This window comes from Triturus cristatus, chromosome 2_1, assembly GCF_964204655.1.
Source record: "Triturus cristatus chromosome 2_1, aTriCri1.1, whole genome shotgun sequence".
NCBI classification, from domain to species: Eukaryota; Metazoa; Chordata; class Amphibia; order Caudata; family Salamandridae; genus Triturus; species Triturus cristatus.
The window spans coordinates 903,917,869-903,934,733 of record NC_140581.1 but is presented as its reverse complement, the minus strand read 5'-3'; positions in this window follow the sequence as shown (position 1 = coordinate 903,934,733).

The following is a 16,865-nucleotide window of genomic DNA, read 5'->3' as shown; positions in this document are numbered from 1 at the left end:
CCCTAGATCAATAAACCTACTGGTGATCTTAGTCTTTGCTGTATGCGGAAAGCCATGTAGCAAGCAGACCCCCGGGCCTACCTCCAAGTCCCTCTCTGTCACCGTCAGGAGTAGCGTCGCCACTTCCTCCCAAAACCCTGTCACCTGCGGACAGTCCCAGAGCATGTGTAGAAAAGTCGCTCCACTATAACCACATCGGGGGCAAGCATCTGGCCCACCAAAGTACTCAGCTATCTTGTGAGAACCAGAGAACATCATTAACTCACGCTGTGACCACAATTGCCCAAATTCATGTACGACTCCATAGCCATACTGACTATTAGTGTAAATTGTAACTCTGAGCTGTTCGGAAATGGTACATGCTTGTGTCAGAGGTATGAGCTCTGCAACTTGTGCAGGAAACACTGCTTCCACAACCCCTCTAACTGTGCACAGAGCATAAGTAGCTTTCAGATTTCCTCCATTGTGCCTCAAACATGAACCATCAACAAACAAATATGATCAGATTCAGGCAATTGCTCATCGGCTTGGCACACAATACAGCCTTGTTCAAGCAATCATGCTCAACTTCATCAATCATGTTCTCATTTCCAGAGAATGGCATCAAAGTATCTGGATTCAACACTGCACACCCCTTAAGTGTCACATTCTCTGCAACCAACAAAATTTGATTGTACTTAGTCAAATGACTTTTGGTCAGGTACTGTGTTCAAGTACGAGTCAACAATATGTCCACTGAATAGGGTACAAATAATGTCATTGGATGACCCATAACAATATTTTCACACTGTTCAAGACTCACACACGTAGAAGCAAAGCAGCTGCAATAGGGTCAAGTGTCGCTGGAAAAGAGGCGATAGGCCTGCGATTGCTTCCTTGCATTTGCGTCAACACAGAATGAGTTCACTGCAGAATAACACAAAGCACTTATTGTAATCAAGCATTCCCAAAGCTGGTGGCCTGCAAAGGCATTCTCACAACTCTGTGAAGGCAGTCATGCAACTGTCATCCCAAGGTACCGGATCAGACACGTTTGTGTGTGTCAACCTCTGGAGAGGTTTGTCTGTTGAGGAAAAATTTGGTATCCATTGTCTGCAATAGCCCACCATTCCTAAGAACATGCGGACTTCCTTTTGGGTAACTGGAGGATTCATGTTAAGAATTGCTGAGAATCTTTCCTGTGACATTTTCCTTGCTCCTTTCTCAATGTGATTGTTCTGCAAAACTGTATCTTGGTCGGGGAAACTTTATATCCATTTTCTGCGAGGTGGTTTAACAAAGCAATAGTGTCAATTTTGCAAGCTTCCTTCGTAGTTGACGTCACCAATAGGTCGTCAATATAATGCCCTAAAAAACTGAATGATTTGGCATTATCAGAGACTCTTTTTGAGTATCTGATTAAAAATTGAGGGGTTTTCTGTATACTCCTGTGGGACTCAGCACCATGCCAAAACAGAATGCTGAAACGGAAAGCGAATACAAACTGACTGTCTTCTTGCAATGTAATTGAGAAAAAGGCCTGGCACAGATCGATAACTGAAAACCATTCAGCTTCACATGGAATTTGACAGCTGGATTCAGTACGACAGGACAAAATAGAACAAAGGTAAAGTTAACCCTTTACAAATCCTGCACAAAACAATACTTAAAAAAATATATATATATATTTCACGGAGTTTTATATAGTGCGAACTTGACCCGAAGGTATTGGGTATCAGATTGTTTTACATAGCACCAGTTACGTTACATGAGGACACATTCATTTTTCTTAGGCAGGGGGAGATTCAGTAATTTGCCCAGAATCACAGGATGTTCAGCGTCATTGCCGAGACTCGAACCCGGTTCCCCAGTTTCGACCGCCCTAGCCGTTAGGCCAACTCCTCTCCCCAGCTATATATACTTACCATATTACCAATACTTGCCATTTGGCTTCAACGAGCCCATAATGGGAGAGTTACATGGACTTCCCATTATCTCCTTCAGGATCCCTTGCTTAATTATTCAGTCGATTACAGGAATAATTATGGCAATAGTATCTGGAGACAAATTGTATTGTGGGATTCTCAGGAACTCAGCATTTGGTTTAACTTTAAATCAGACTGGGTCAACACCTTTTATTAATCCGATATCTTTACCTGTAAAGTTCCAGACTTCAGGTAGCACTGTGTCTCTCAATTCAAATGGCAAATCCCCACATCTGATTTCCGTTGGGCAAGTTTTAAAACAACATCCTCATCATTTGTATGGAATTCATTTCCTCTGGAGTGTAATGAATTGAACAATTTAATTTACATAGCAGATCACATCCAAGCAGATCTACTGGACTTGTGTCACACACCACAAATCGATGCCAATCCTCGAAGGATCCTATTTTAACTGTAACTAGTTCTGAAATTGAGGTAGGCAACTTTTTATTTGTAACTCCTACAACTTGGATACTTTCTCCCGAGATGGGTAGGTTTGAACCTCTGCTGTTCTTACAGTAGAGTGGGTAGCACCAGTATCGACAAGGAATGAGACAGGATTCCCATCCACTTCTCCATTAGGGACCTCTCTGGTCTACCTCTAAGGCAACGCAAAGCACGCTGTCATCCTCCCCCTTCATGCTAATGGGTCCTGGTCACTGTCATCCAATTGGATCACATACTGTAGTACTGCATTCTGATGCTGGAAAGCGGCACATCTTGGTGTGTTTTTACTCTCCTCGCTGCACTGTACTTATTGTGTTCCTGACAGGAGCTGTGTTAAAGCTCTGGGGGGCAGTCATAGCAAATTTTGCTCAGGGAATCATTCTGCGTACTCCCAGTCAGCGGTCCAATAGTTGGATGCTGATGCGCACGCCCACGCTACTAAAGGACTTGATGACGAGACCGCGCAGTGGCTCATCTTGGTGAATTGCGAGCTGTGTGAAGGCTCAGGGGTATTTCTATAGTTTATGTGTTTTTACTCTACTCGCTGCACTTTACTTATTGTGTTACTGACAGAAGCTGTGTTAAAGCTCCGGGGGGCAGTTGTAGCGAATTTTGCACAGGGAATCATTCTGATTACTCCTAGTCAGCGGCCCAGTAGTTGACGCTGATGCGCACGCCCACGCTACTAAAGGGCTTGATGACGCGGCCGCGTGGCAGCACATCTTGGTGAATTGCGAGCTGTGTGAAGGCTCGGGGGGTATTTTTATAGTTTTATGTGTTTTTACTCCATTCGCTGCACTTAACTTATTGTGTTACTGACAGGAGCTGTGTTAAAGCTCCGGGGGGTAGTCGTAGCGAATTTTGCACAGGTAATCATTCTGATTACTGCTAGTCAGCGGTCCAGTAGTTGAACACTGACGCGCACGCCCATGCTACTAAAGGGCTTGATGACGCGACCGCGCAGTCGCACATCTTCGTGAATTGCGAGCTGTGTGAAGGCTCGGGCGTATTTCTATAGTTTTATGTGTTTTTACTCTACTCGCTGCACTTTACTTATTGTATTACTGACAGGAGCTGTGTTAAAGCTCCGGGGGGGCACTCATAGCGAATTTTGTACAGGGAATCATTCTGATTACTCCTAGTTAGCGGTCCAGTAGTTGGACACTGATGCGCACACCCATGCTACTAAAGGGCTTGATGATGCAACCGCGCAGTGGACGCGCGCAGCGGGTGCGCCGCTGCAAGCCCTTCTGCACCCATCCGTGCCCGAAAGGGACCAGGGGCCACAACACCTGCCAGTTATTTTATGGACAAGTATGTATATACCTCAGACCAGCTCCAAAAGCTCAGAGGGAGTACTCATAGGAAGTGTTTGCACTTCATCCCCATTCTCAGCGATGATTTTCACTGTTCCCATTGCTCTTTTGAATTCTGCCCATCTGTTATATCACATGCTGCTCGCCCCACTCAGGAATCACTTAAAATGCTCTTACTTAATTGTAGGTCAATTACCAAACCTTCAACTGAAATTTTTATGGTACTGGAGGAAGAGCGCCCAGACGCGCTGTTCCTAATTGAGACCTGGCTCAATAGCGAGTTTGATCCGATCTTGTTCAGGCCCTCTCTCCTGGATATTTTATCCAGAGACAAGACCGGGAATCATGCAAAGGCAGCCTCTACCCGACTGTGAGAACCTCTCATATTGCAATCAGATTCTCACCTACTTGTACTTTCTCTGGCATTCTAATCTATCGACCCCCGGGTGTCTATGGACATTTCTTTATTTCCCTCCCTGATATGGTATCCAATTTGGCCAGCTCACCCTCCAATTTTACATTACTAGGTGATGTAAAATTACTAGGTGATTTTAATCTCCATTTTGAAAATTACTAGGTGATTTTAATCTCCATTTTGATGACCCCTCGCATCTAGCCGCTTTTGAGCTGGCCAATGACCTTGCAGCATTCCAGTGTAAACAAAAAGTGAGCGGCCCCACCCATCTGAAAGGTCATCTACTGGATCCCAACTTCTCTAATATTGAGGAGTTATTGGTAAAAGACCCCATGCCAGTGCCCTGGTCTGACCACTTTCTAATTCCTTTTTCCTGGTCACCTCGTGTCCCTCTCCCGCCGGCTAGTACAACTAGAAGACAGACACGTTTATGGTCAAATCTTCTGCTGGAACAATGGGCCCGAACTCTGGGAAATACCAAACCGATACTAGACCTCAATCCTATTAGAACTAATGACAAGTTTAACAATTGGATTGAGGCTTCGCTAAATCAGGTCCTCCCCAAAAAGTGGGATCGTAATAATGTTGGGGCTAACAGAACAGCATGGTACTCCCTTAAGCTCCGTGAGCTTAAACAAATCTGTAGGAAACTGGAAAGAATATGGAGAAAGGATTATTCCCCTGCTAATAAACTTAAATACAGGGAAGCTATTAAAATTTATAAAGAAGAAATTAAATCCGTACAAGCATCATACTTGAAGAGAGGATTACCCTGGCATCTAGTTCTCCCCGCAAAATTTTTCGCATTGCAAAAAAGCTCCTTAAGCCATCCCCTCTCCCCCCCATGGCGACTGAGGATGCTTCCTCCCGCTGTAATAAACTGGCTGAGTTTTTTCTTAATAAAATCCAAGATATTTATACCTCCTTCCCTCAGGGGGTCGACCAGAATACCTTATTTGCTGCTGGAGAGTGTGCCCCAGCCCACTGAGCACTCTCTGGAGGAAATACCCCCTCTTAACCCAGAACTGCTACAAAGTACTTCAACTCAGGTAAAATCTGGCTCATCTAGAGACTCAGCACCTCCGACCATCCTGCACCAAGTTTATGATACAGTTTCCCCAGTGATACTGGGATTGATTAATGCTTAATTCTTGGTGGGAGTGGTCCCTTCGCCTCGGAAATGCACTATGGTGAAAACAAGTCTCGACCCTGATCTTTTGGGGAACTATTGCCCCATTTCACTTTTGCCAGGGATCAGTAAGATCGCCGAAAGGCACATTAACTCTACCCTTTCTTCTTTTCTGGAATCTCATAGTCACCTTCACCACTCACAGACTGGATTCTGACAGGTACTGAGACCGCCCTCGTAGCAGTGGTTGAAGAGACTAAGAAAATCTTAGACGGTGGAGGCAGCGCAGCCATCATTCTTTTGGACCTCAATGCTGCCTTCGACACTTTTAACCACCACATCCTGATTCAGAGACTTCGAAGAGTGGGAGTCACTGGCTGGTGCCTTAAAGTGGCTGCAATCCTTCCTGGATGACAGGTCAGTACAGGTCTTTGAAGTAGACGCCAGCTCGAAACATATGCCTCTTGGCTGCGGTGTTACACAGGGGTCGTCTCTGAGCCCGACTCTATTTAATGTTTATATGAGCCCGCTAGCAGAGATAGTGAGGCCTTTGGGGTTCAGATTGTCACCTAGGCTGACAACACACAACTTGTTGTTGCCCTCAACCACCACTCCGCCAATTCTTCACCGAGCTTAGGTCTTTGCTTGGAGAAGGGCGCAATTTAGATGGAACAGTCATATTTAAAACTGAATGGTGACAAGATGGAGCTGATGCTCCTAGGTAACTCCTCCACCTTTCATATAGGAGTGCCATGGCCTGTCTGTCTTGGTCCAGCCCCCATGCCTAAGGACCAGATCAAAAGTCTGGGCATCTGGCTTGATTGCAACCTGAATATTAAGCAGCAGGTCTTGAAAGTTGCAGCCAGCTGCTATGGTATCCTCAGGATTTTGCGAAAGATCCTCCCTCTTCTACCTTTTCTCGCCAGAAGACTTATGGTCCAGGCACTGATTCTCTCTCGCCTTGACTATGCAAATGCTCTCTAATTGGGAGCTCTGGGTGCCACCATCATTAAGCTACAGACAATACAAACCTCCGCATATGCTCTTGCAGATTCCGAATCATCAATCAGCGAAACCAGCACTTGCCACTCTCTACTGGCTCCCCATACAGGAGAGAATTAAGTTCAAGGATCTCTGTATTGCACACAAGACACTAGCCGGGAAGGGACTGCCTAGTAATTGGTCCATCATCTCACCTTACTGTTCAAACAGGAGCCTGCGCTCAGACAACTGCCGCCTTGCAGTGGTCCCCAGAATCTAAAAGGAAAAAAGTGGGGGCCGTCTGTTTTCTTATAATGCCTCCAAGTTACAGAATTCTCTCCCTCTCCATCTTCGTCTTGAATCGAACCATTTGGCTTTCCGGAAGTCGCTCAAAACATGGCTTTTTCCTTAATACTGCTGGTAGTTCTCTCATATGTGCTGCTATTAGTGCTGGGATGCCCTCGGGTAGCTACGTGCTCTAGAAATGTTTCATTCATTCATTCGCTCATTCATCTGCTGATTTTGATTTGCATTGTATCCTTGTACCTAAACATTCTGTTGTGGCACTGGAGCTTGGGGCATTTGCATGTGCTGTGATACATTAGAATTCTGCATTTATTGTCCTTGCATCTGTTGAGTTTGTCCCATGTTATTCCCTTAAGACTGTGCATATTCCACATTCTGCATCTGATTCCCTACATTATTAATATCAGACTTACACTCACGTTTCCAATGACCAAATTTTCCACAAACATGACATGGATTCGTTTTCTTCAAAAGTACTACATCAACATCAGTTCTAGGATCTACAGATTTAGCACGACGTCTACCTTGGACTGGAAAATTCTACTGTTGAAAACCATTAACACCATGCATCATTGGAGCTTGATTTTAACCTCCCTGTACTGTGTTATCAAAACCCTTCTGATTATGACCTTTCTGCATCACTTTTATCTGGGCAATCATTTTTTTATCCTTAAGCTTTTTGTGCCTCATCTCAATCTTGTCACCACAATATTTTGCATAACACCAAATCTTGTCCAGTGACTTGCTCTGCCAGCAAAGTAATTGCTGCCGGATCATGTTAGAAATCTCAGGTCTCAAACCGAACGCAAACCTTAATGTTCCACAACTTTATCTGCAACATTGTCCAATCTACTATACTGTTTGAAAGCCTGAATTAATCTTTTGTAAACGGCATGCACCGATTCTTCGGTTCTTGGGTCATCCTGTCAATCTGAAACCAATCAATCTCTTTTGGGTAAGTTTTAGTCTTCAGGCGATTTATTACCTGCTGGTATTTCCTCATTACCACTGGAGATGGTGCAGGATCCCTTTCAGGTTCTGACTCAGGCAATTCTACAATAACCTTAAATTAGGCCGACAAATCTCCTGGAACCACAATCTCAAACAGAGTATTCAAATCAATCCACAAAGCTTTTGAAATTTTCACAAACAGTTTTTTCTCAATAGGAAATCATTTGTAAATGACAAAATGTATTTTCTTGTCCATGGTATATGAACATAACCACCTCCAGGTACTTCTCTCACAGGGAGTATTTGTACTTCCCCTACACTACAAGAAAAAGCATCAGTTGACGTTGTTTCCTTCTTCTTTGATCATCGACCTTCCCACTGTTCTCTTTCCTTCCATTTTCTAATTAATACCATTAACTCTTTTATCTGCAATTTCTTCCCTGGTGTCCTCATGTTCACAATGTCTTTGTCAGTAAAATTGAACCTGTATGATTTTAGTAAAATCTTTGAATTTTAAATATCTATTCCATATTTTGGAGACAATTCTGTCAGTCTCTCATATGTCAATTTTGCTCGTCGTGTAATGCCTTTACAGATAAATAATAGTTCCTCCACTTGGTAGATGTCTAATCTTGAAGGGCTAAGTGTTTCCTGATTCATTTCTTCTAATTCAACTTTTAATCAGCTCACATCGATGGGTGCTCTTTTTTCCTGAACTGAATTTTGAAATGAACTTAAACCTGCAACGAAATCAGAAGTAGTGTTAAACTCAAAACTGAAGTTTGCAATGGGACTGAATTCACAGCTGAAACTAGAACTGAAGATGGAACTATTGCTGAATTCTGATTATTGGGGGTACTGTATCCTTTAAGCCATTCTTTGAATTATTTAGGATTAAACCATGATTGAGCTCTTGTATTATTTAAATGTAAACTTACATTATTCAAATTTGCACTTGTTCCAGGTTGCACATTTAGTACAGATGTTACTGGAATTGAAATACCCATTGGCGCAGTCATGTCAGAAGCATGATAATTATTTTCAGGAGGTCCACTCAGTTTTGGGCCATAAAAAGGTGGAAACCCCTGCACCATTCTTTGTGTTGGATGAAATTGTGTTTGATTTGGGACAACATTCACAGCTGCAGCATTATTAGTTCGATTCGGAAGCATGGTTGTATGAAGAAGTGATGTTGCTGTCAGGTCTAAAGACCTTCCACGTACTGTATTTACTCCAATAGGTAGAGTCAAACTGTGAACAGTATTTACCTGTAACCCAGATTTGTAAAGAAGCATAATAGGTCCGATAGTAACGGCAACAGTCAAAGCGTCTGGAGTACTTGAATCATCAGGTTCATAGAAGCTGGCATTTCTGTTCTCCCACTCATAGGAGAAATAAGCATTGATTGCTTAGGCACTTCAGACATTATAGGAGCATTAGGTTTCTCAGCTGTACTAGTATGTGTCAAGTCGCTAGTCTATGTCTCATAATAAGGTGGTGGACGATTCATCAATAAATCACTCAAATGTTTGTCATCTATGTTGCTCTCTTCTCTTTCCCTCTCTGAATGAATTTTGTCTGTCTCTAAATGCTTCTTTTTCTCTCTTCTCTTGCCCTTAGCATCTTCCTCAAACTCTAGTACCGGATACAATCGTGTTCCGTGTATTACATCTGCTCTCCACATTTTCTTTAGCTTCTGGGTAATGATCCATAGTTCTCCTATACCTCCCTTGACATTTCTCTCTGTCTTTCTGATGAGCAATATGCTCCCAGGTATTTAAAACCTCAATAACAGTGGCTCTAATAGGGTCTTTCATTTTGTACATTATTTTCCTTAATTTTTTTAAAATCCTCAAAGGAAATGTTCCATAACGAGGGAACTGTAATGTCTCATCTTTCTCTGTAAGTTTATGCCAAAACGTGAGCCACAGACATGGAGGTAATCCTTTGTTCATCATAACAATGTATCCTGGCGAACTTTCAGGTGGTGCTTCTACCTTTGTTTTGACAGGTATGGTCTCATCTTTCTTTACTAATATCTGCAATGACTTGAAAATTTTAATTTTTAATCAATTCTGTATTCACAAATGATTTCGGTAAATCCAGGAAATGTTATTCTCCCACAGTCCAACTGTTCAGCAACTTCAACCAATGACAGCGCGTCTCTTATGAAGTAGTCAAGCAATCTTAAAGCAGCTTTACACCAATTGACCAATTGACCGATCACAGCGCTACACACTGTGATGTCAATCTCGCTCCTCGTAGCAGCTCACCCTCCTTCACAATCTTCTCCTGCTCATTTTCTCCAAGCAAAATGACAATACACTGCAAGCAACAAATAAAACTGTCTTTTACTCCATTAAAAGATATTCACTCTCACAAGGTAAGTAGACTTTTCTATACTCATTCACCTCAACAGCAGGATTTCACCCTTAATTGATATAGGTATTCCATGTGCACCTGAGATCAACCATACCAACCGTTTACCACTAACACAAAGAGAACCATTACCAAGGTGTTGCCAATGACATCTTATGACCAACACCACAAAACAACTAGCAACTTACTCTTCTACGCTGAGACAACCCGTAGGTAAATATCTCGAGATCTTAGGCCATGACAGACCCGTTAACAACTTCAACTTTCCACAAAGCAAGTGTTAAGAAAGGGACATTACATCTTGCTGTCATTCTGCTGGTCCATATCCTTTTGGGCCACCCGTCAGCCTCAGTTTGGTTAATGTATTTAAATATGTTGCAGCTTAAGAGCATGCCATTTTCATAGATTCCCTTATGAGTTCGTTGCAATACGCATGCAGGCTGTTTTGTTTTTTTTGGTTTAAATTTCTTTATTGGGATTTTTACATTTCATAGTACACAGTTACACATCATTATTAACACATGTTGACAGGTGAGTGCAGGCATTTGGATGATATCATTTCAGCACGGAACAACTATCCCATCTTATAACATGCATCACGGGTAAGAAACAGTGAGATAAAATGGGGATTACCCTTCAGTTGGACTTTACTTGTATTGGTATGTTTCCTAGAGCCTGCTTTCTCAGAGGCGTGGGTTGGTGTTCAGTCCCCATCTCTATCCCTGTGAACCTTCTTGTATAGTGTCCATGATTGTGTTCCCAATTTAGGTAGGCCGATTTCAGGGGTGTCTGGGGAAAAACATAGAACTGTTAACTGTAGGGGGGGTCGGGGGAAGGGGGGGTTGAGGAGCTGTCAGAATGTATCTTGGTAACTGTCTGTTATGTGCCTGATCCTGGTTTGCTTTTAGTGTGCTGTGGTGTCTGTAGTGAGCGGAGAGAGGGGCTGGGGGGGGGGGTGATTCCCTTCGGGGACGGAGGTGCTTGTCTGGTAGTGCCCCAGCACACAGTTGGTTTTGTGTGTCACACGGCTGTATCGTGTTGGTTATTGTTTGTTCAATGGGGGATAGGGGTGGAGTTTGGGATTGAGATTGTGTGGCCGTGGGTGATTCCTCTGGTGTTGCCTCCTGCATAAATTCGAATAGGAGTTGCGCCCATTCCATAGATACGGGATGTTTACAAATCCCCTTCACTTCCTCGTCTCTCAGTGTTTCTTCCTCTGTCGCCCCCCATTTTTTCATGGCGCCTACCCAGGCTGCTTCTGGGAGTCCTGCTGGGGCCCTCCAATGCATGACTATTCCACATTTCGCTAAAAGAATGGCCAGGGAAGCAAACCGGCATTGTACCCTTTCTGTCTTCTGCCTGCGGAAGATTCCCAGGGCACACGCCTCCCATGTAGATATGGCCATGAGGTTGACCGTCGTCCGGAGTGTCTGTTGGATTGTAGGACAGTCCCAAAACACATGTTTAAAGTTTGCCTCAGGAGTCTGGCATCTGGGGCATGCGAAATGTGTATCAGGATAAAAACAGTGGAGCCGGTGTGGTTGTAGGTATGCACAATGCAAAATATTGAAATGAATGTTTTTGAAGCGTGCGTTCCTAGAAACCTTTTTTGGGAACTCCAATGCTTTTCCCATTCTCTGTCATGGAACACCCGTCCTATCTCGTCCTCCCATTTCTGTCGTAAGATGTGGAGGGGAGCGGTGATCAGTTCCCTGATCGCTTTGTAGTGCCAGGTGATTAAGTGTCTCCCCGTACCCATGCACAGGATAGTGTGCAGTACCGGGTGTGTCGGCAGTTCCCCCTCATTAAGATCCCAGCAGTGTCGGACACTATCTAATAATTGTCTATGCATCAGGAATTGTCCGGGTGGGAGATCATAGCATTCCCTCATTTGGGCATATGTTCTCATCTGCCCGTCCTCAAATAGGGAGTCGACCTCTGTCAGTGCGTGATCGGTCTATATCTAGAGGGCCCTGGAAGTGTAATATTTCTCCCGTTGGAGGAATCCGACTGATGGGAGTAATGGGGAGTATAGGGGCTGTCCTCTTGACATACAATGTATACGCATCATGCGCTTGATACCTGTAGGGGGTGCGTACGTATAGGTTTGGTACCCGACATCAGTATTCTCCGGAGGGCCGGGAGAGGTACACGGCCATCGTCGGAAAACGTCTCCTCGATGTGGCATTCAGGTGTCCAATGAGATAGCCACTTAAGTTGAGCTGCTAAGAAATAAGCTTCGAAGGAAGGAGCTCCCAATCCCCCTTGTGTTGTGGGCAAGTATAGTGTATGTAAGGCTACCCTGTGTCTACCACCCCCCATATTAATGTTGTGAGTAATGTGTCTAGCTCCTGAAAAAAGGAGCGTGGTGGTATTACAGGGGATTGGTAAAGTAGTCAAGCAGTCTGGGTACCATAATCATCTTTGCTAGGGCTATACGCCCTATGGGGGCCAAGGCTAAGGTCTTCCAGAAGGCGACCGCCGCACGTAGCCCCGCCAATGGCTTGCGATGGTTCTCCTCATAGAGGTTCTCGGGTGAGTGATACAGTCTCACCCCTAGATATCTGGGTGCCGTAGTGCTCCAAATGAGTTTTTGGGTTCCTATCGTTATATCTGAGGGAGCTAGGTGAGGGCTTAGTGGAAAGATCATAGATTTGTCCCAATTGACTTTGAGTCTGGAGGCCTCTGCAAAGTCTTGTAATATTGTCCATATCAGCGTAAGGTCGCTCGTGACATCCCGTACATAGATCAGAAGGTCATCTGCGTACAGCGATACGCAGTGTACTGTGTCTGCTATTGGAATGCCCCATGTCTTGCCCCCCTGATGCAAGCATATGGTCAGGGGCTCCACAGCCAGGGCAAACAGGAGGGGAGACAGGGGGCACCCCTGCCTTGTCCCTCGTTTCACCAGAAATGGAGCCGAGATGTACTTCCCCAATCTCACCCTAGATGTGAGGCCCTTATAGAGGAGTTGCGTGTATGTTAGCCGGGTCGGTCCGAAGCGTATTTTATAGAGAACGGCAAATAGGTGTGGCCATAGTAGTGTATCAAAGACCTTTTCAAGGTCCAGAATAGGGCATGCAGTGCGTGGGAAGTGGTCTTTTGCTCTATCCTGTATATGAAATAACCTGCGTATATTCTGTGAAGCGTTTCGCCCGGGGAGAAAATCGCTTTGGTTTGGGTGGATCAGCTGCGGGAGAACTTGGATATACCGATCTGCCAAAATTTTACCTAAAGTTTTACAGTCCGCATTGAGCAAGGTTATTGGTCTATATGAGGACGGGAGCGTGGGGTCTCTATGTGGTTTGAGGAATGTCACCAGGGTAGATTCCCTGAGTGAGCCTGGGAGTTCGCCTCTTTGTAGCGCGTCCTTGTACATGGATACAAGCCGTGGGGTCAGCTGGACTGAGAAGGTGTTATAGTATTTGAGGGGAAAGCCATCCATTCCCGGCGCTTTATGTTGTGCCAGTGCTCTGATTGCGTGGATTACTTCCGGGGGTTTAATCTTTGCCTCTAACGCCTTCCTATCCGTGGACGGGATGTTGGATACAGGTAGTAAGTGGAAGATCCGGGACAACACCTGTCGTGGTGACGGCGTTGGGGCCTGATAGATTCCCGTGTAATAGTCGTGAAAGATGTGTAATATATCTACTTGTGACTGTTTAGGGGTACCGGTCGCATCTATCAATTCAGTGATTGTTTTCATGTCCGTGTCCTGTTTAGCAAGCCAGGCTAGGAGTGTTCCCGCCCTATTTCCCTCATGATGCACCTTGGCGGCATAAACCCTGAAGTTATATTTGCGAAGGTCTCTCATTGTCTCCGCATGAAATGTTTTAGCTTCCGCCACTTGCTCTGGGGTAGCTTCCCCTTGATCCATGCTTTTTATTAAGCCCGCCAATTTTGTTTCCGCATTTTGCAGTGATTGTTTTAGTGTTTTTTGCACGCCTACTATTTGTTGGATGTAGGGGTGGGCGGAATTTGCGAAATTAACTTTCGCAAATTATCGCGAAAATGTTTAAAATTATCGCAAACAAGCGGAAATATCGCGAAGATGCGGAAGTTTTTTTCCGGCATGTTCGCGAGATTTTCTGCATGGTTGCGGGTCGCCAACTTACCCATGTGGTTGCTTGCGGGCGCGGCCATCTTGTTTTGAGTTGTCTCGCGGTGCATGATCGCGAGAAGAAAGACGTGATCGCGCGACGCATGACGTCACTGCGGGCGCGAACTGTCGCGAGACAGCGCAAATGGCTAAAAACAATACAACATCTCATGGAGAACGCGACCGGATCAAGAAAACTTGTCGGCGAACGCAGTAATGCAGGTAAGGCGATCGCGCGCGCGCGAGAATGTATTATTTTACAGCGTGAGCAAGAAACAAATTATCGCCAAGCTGCGGAAACCGGAATTTTTTACATTTTCGCGCTCTCCGCGGAACGCGAAAATGTCAAATTATCGCAATTTCCGCGAATGGAACGAAATTTTCGCCCAGGCCTAGTTGGATGCAGTGTCCCCTGGCTTCGATCTTAAACGCGTCCCATTCTATCAATCTAAATGTGCCTGTGCCAGCATTTAGTGCAAAGTATTCCTGAATATGGTCGCTATGTGTGTGACAGAACGCCGGATCAGTGATGCACTCCGGAGGCAACTTCCATGTGGGTACGGGGGGTGGGGTGGTCTCAACCTGAGGATCACTGTATGTGCGTCATGGTCTGACAGGACAAGGCCCAGGTAGTCAGTGTGCTGTATTTGGGGGAGTAGTGCTGTGGAGCAGAGGAATCTATCTAGCTTCACCCGTAGATTATGTGGGGTGGAGTAAAAGGTGTACATTTTAATGTTTGGGTTCTTTTCTTGCCAGGCGTCTACTAGTGTCCAGTGGTTCACCCAATTTCGAAATTGCTCTGTCTGTTTTGGTGCAGGGGACTGCGCCGAGGGGGGGTGAGATCTATCCAGACAGATGTCTAGGGTACAGTTATAATCCCCCCCAACAGCCAAGGTATCGATGTGTATTGTGCTAGCACTCCAGTAAGGCGGTTCCAATATTGATCCTGCTCCACATTGGGGACATATATGCTTCCGAACAGTATTGATTTACCCTCTAGTAGTCCTGCTTTCAGGGAATATCAGCCTTCTTTGTCTACTACTCTTGATTGCGCTCTGAAGGGGACCCCAGGTCTAATCCAAATCAGGGCACCCCTGGCAAATGCGTAGTATGCCGTAGCACAAATAATGCCCCGCCATTTTTTACGTAGGCGATCCACCTCTGTTGCCGTCAGATGTGTCTCCTGTAGGAGAGCTATCTGCGCTTGCTGCCTTTTAATGTATGTGTAGATCGCATATCGTTTGTTTGCTGTGTGCATGTCTCTGACATTTAATGTAATGACTTTTAAATCTATGTTAGGGATCTTGGCCGCCATTCCGTCTACTGTCTAGGTGGTGCTTCTCCTGGCTTAGTGCCACCTCCGCATACAGGCTGTTAACTGAATTGTTTTGAACATACTATTTCAATTAGCTATCAACCTTTGCATGAAATCTATTGTTAAAGCTAGCACTCTGCACCACTAAAGAAGGGACCAAAGACGTTAAATAGCATATATATGTGAGACTACATCTCAGATGTACCAGTTGATCACTGTAAAATGTGCATTACGTGTACTTCATTTTACGAAGTTGTATGTCCTAGAAATAAATCATTATTTTTCCACACAACTTGCATTCAGGACCTAATATTGTTATATGTGATATTAGTATTATTAGAATTATGTAACGGCATATATTTTACATTGAATAAAAAAAACTATTTAGGTTGAATTCCTGGACCTGCTTCACAAACTAAATTTTGTAGTATATTTAGTAGTACTACAGTAGTACTACTCATGTACTAGTAAATGCAATTCACAAACGTTAATGCGTGGATCTCTGCCTCTACTATCTTTTCTATGTGAAGATCCCCCACATGTAGGTCTTCATTTTAGTGCTAAATATGGGTGGATGGCAGGGATGAGTGGCTGGAAAATGGGGAATACTTACACCTAGAGGTTGGGGGGTAAGGAGTGGTTTTGTGAGGGACATGCAAAAAAAACACCAACTCACATAAGAGTAAGCATATTGCTATTCACAAAATGCGCTTTTGAAGTTATTGCAGAAAAAAGTCCCAAAATGTTGTAAATGTGCTCTCAAACAGCCTTGGAGCAAGTCCAGCATCATACATGGCCACTCACATGTACTGCTGCACACTCCCATAGAAAGTAATTGGAGCAAGGGACTTAACATAACACCTGATAAGGAAATTATGTTAAATAAATACAATTACTTAAAAATACATTATATATATATATATATATATATATATTCACTGAAAAAACATAGGTTTCATGCACGTTATAGTTAGGAATTGGCATTTAAAAAACCTTTGAAATTCACTGAAAAAACCAAAGGTTTCAGGGGCGTTATAGCTAGGAATTGGCATTTAAAAAACCTTAGAAATTCACAAAAAAAACATAGGTTTCAGGAGTGTTATAGTTAGCTGGACATTTCCCTCATACAAAACCCTGGAAATTCCCCTGTTATAGTTAGTTCAGCTAACTATAACTCGCGCCCCCGCAATGCACTGCTGATGACGTCACATATTACATCACTCATGGCATAGTCAGTGACATCACTGATGACATCACTGATGACATCTCAAATGACATCACTGATGACATCACTGATGACATCATCCATGTGATAAATTAGTGCATCTTCTCACACCCTAATATAACCTTTGATACACCAACTCAAAATTTCAGACGGCCATTTTGAAAACCATAGATACTCCAATACCAATAACTACATACCCACTAATTGACTCTTAGGTCTACATACACCTCCATTCACTCACCTGTACAGTCACTGATACTTACAGTCACTCCGTACAAGACTATCATATGCATTTATACACCTATATAGACACTCACACACCACCAATCATCCATTGA